Genomic DNA, 3,113 nt, shown 5'->3' on the forward strand with positions numbered 1-3,113 from the left:
CAAGAAAGAGGATTGTAACTTTGGCCACTTTCAACATAGCATTACTTTCACTTCATCTGTTGCCACCAGATTCTTTGCAATAGATATGCAACCATCCAAAAATACATAACCAAAAGTATACATACTCAAGCAAAATCAAAGATCAAGCCTCCGTATTCTAATCTCACTATCAGATTTCAAGATCAAGAAAGTAGAATCTGACACGAGTAAAAGATTGGATCCTTTATAAAGAAAGATTCATAACACATGCAGGCAAGTCCAAGCTCACTTTGACTATATATGAGCAGAACAAACATTGGAACCAATGAGAATAAGGAAAGTAAACATTTTACATTGTACGCATTTTCTTAACCGGAGAGGTGGGTAGAGTTTCAAAGGGAGATCCAGACCGGGACTTCTTAACCGGACGCAGACCAGAGCCAGAAACAGTTTGCTTAACACTAAGCATGTCTCTATACGTATCTTCATTACTATGCTCAGTTTCCAGTTCATGCCATTTCTCCCACACCACTTGACTGTCCTCAAACTGCGACGCATACCTGTAGATTCCACGAGCTCGATCTATCTCTCCAACGCTTCTCTCCATCTCTGCAAACATGATGCACATCATCGTCACATCATCCTCTGAAACCCCTGATGATTCCACCGCTTCCTTGAATATCTCCCTTGTTTCTTTAACACCAAACAACTCAGCTGCACGAACTATGTACATCTCGTACATTTCAAGCTTCTTCTCGTCCGCAACTTTCCTCATCGCTTCTTTGTAAATCTCCATCGCTCTCTTCGTTTCATCAGATAATACAACATTATCAAACAACTCTCTTGCCCGCTCCACCTTTGTCTTCCCATATATCTCAACAAACCTTGTGAGATACGTTACCCATATGTCTTTCACTTGAGGATACTTGAACATATTCACACCTCTTTCATACACCTTGAAGGCCTCTTCAAAGTAGTCATTCTCCTCAAGAAGCTTACCGTAGTTTAGTATGATCAATGGCGTGGCTATTCTCAACTCCAGGATCCTCTCGTAAGCATCTCTCGTTGCTTCCAATGTCCCTACACTTTTCTCCAAATCAACGTAGAAAGACCATAACCTCAAGGACTTATACAACTCCATGTGGACTTGTTCTGGTTCTATCCACGGTGCTTCTGGCCATGGTGCAGCTGTAGCACTCCTCATCATCTCTAAAGCTCCTTTGAAATTCTCGTGCCTAACCTCCATCTCAGCCCACTCACACCACACGCAGGCCATATGATCCACGTCCTTGTAGTTAACCTGTACTGCCTTTTCAAGAACCGCTCTTGCATCGACCAAATCGTTGTGGGATTCATATAGCTTGGCTAAAGCAACAAACAACGTGTGAGGAGACTCCCCAACTGCTTTCATTGGATCCACAGTGCTCACGGCTTCCGTGTAAGTCAGTATCTGCTTCTCTGCGTCTCCCTCAAACAACTTGACTCTATGATGCCATTGTTCAACGTTATGTGGGTTTTGCCTCAAGAGAACACTGTTTGCAAGAACCGGTCTTCGTTTCATCAGTTCCTCCTCCTCCTCATCATCATCTAACTCCATCCTTTTAGCAACATCAAATCTTGAATAAACATCAAATATAACATTGAAATCTCTCATTGTAACCACTTTCACCATCCCTTCCTCGTACACATCCCTCGCCTTCTCAACCATATCCTTTCTCATATAGTAATCAGCAAGAGAAGTCCAGAACACACTAACTTCATACATGAACTTACCAATGCCTTTCCTGATGATACCATCCACATCGAGTCCAGAAACCTCATCCGCATGGTGCACAAGAACATCAAGAAGATCCATCCACAAGCTGTATACACTCTTCCCTTTCCTAGACTGAAACTCACCACTCAACACAGTTGCAAGATTCTCTGCAGCCTCTTTCCAACGACCATACTTCAAAAGAATCTCAACAAAATCCTCAGCGTGAGAAACAGGATCGTACTCGAGACACCTTCAGTAAACACTAAGCTTAGTCTCTAAAGAAACACCTTTTTGACTCACAGACACAAGATACACTTCCCAGATCCTACCGTGCTGTGTCACGTGAAGAGCGGAGAAAGCACGATCGAAAGTTTCATGCGTCCTAGTGATCAGTTTCTGTGCGGTTAGGTTTTCAAGATACATGAGCCAGATCGTTGGCATTTGATGCATTGTCACGAGAGATCTTTCGAAAGCATCGTTGAGAGTCTCGTACTGTGGATAAGTAAAGTCTAAATCTTTGACGAGGTCGAGACGTTCACCTAGATATGCTTCCCAAAGCATGTAGCTATCGGGATGAGCTTTTAGGGCTCTCTCGTAGATCGCGAGACGTTCGTTGAAAGGGGAATGAGACTTGGAGATCAAGTAACTCCACCAACTTTGTAGGCAATTTGGGTTTCGCTTAACGAGTTTCTCGTGTATGAGATCTTCAGAGGAAGGGTACATCGTCCTGGCCATAGCAATTGTCAGCGAGAGGTATTTGAAATACTAAGATGTGAATTAACAGAAGAGGAAGAGATCAATGGCAATGTGTCTGTATATAGCAAAATCAATTTGCCTTTTTTCTGATGAATAAAGTATTTGGAAAATTTCCATCGTTTTTGTGTTTCTTGCGTTGAGGGTTATTAATAAAAAAAAATTAATGATCATTGCATTAATAAAAGTTTAGTGATAATTGATATCTTCAAATTTTTTCCTTAGTGTTATTGTTGTTGAATTATGTAATTGTGTGACAGGTTACATAAATCAAACTGTACCAAATTGATAAAATTGAAACTAAACTGAATTTCATAAATATCTTAATGAATCATATATACCTATAGTATGTTAAAACCAAAACCGAACTAAGAATAGGGTAGATAACCAAATTACCGAATACTTTATCCATTTTCTAATTATCCGGTATTTTCTTGGAAACTCTCGGATTATCCATGTTTACTTGTATTAATTAAAACTATTTAATAAATTGATACCGAACCGAAACCGAATTGGATTTTTGGATATTAATCAATTCCGAACTTTGTTACCTGACTCAAACTGAACCAAATTTCATATGCCTAGCTACAAGAAGAGAGCTACGAGGAAAGAAGAGCTACCAGCT

General features: G+C 40.4%; 1 pseudogene; it reads right to left on the reverse strand.

Moving 5' to 3' along the window:
- Positions 1-328: 328 nt before the first annotated feature.
- LOC106321567 lies at positions 329-2,470 on the reverse strand (annotated as a pseudogene).
- Positions 2,471-3,113: the final 643 nt, after the last annotated feature.

The sequence above is a fragment of the Brassica oleracea genome, unplaced genomic scaffold, assembly GCF_000695525.1.
Source record: "Brassica oleracea var. oleracea cultivar TO1000 unplaced genomic scaffold, BOL UnpScaffold02020, whole genome shotgun sequence".
Taxonomy (NCBI): Eukaryota; Viridiplantae; Streptophyta; class Magnoliopsida; order Brassicales; family Brassicaceae; genus Brassica; species Brassica oleracea.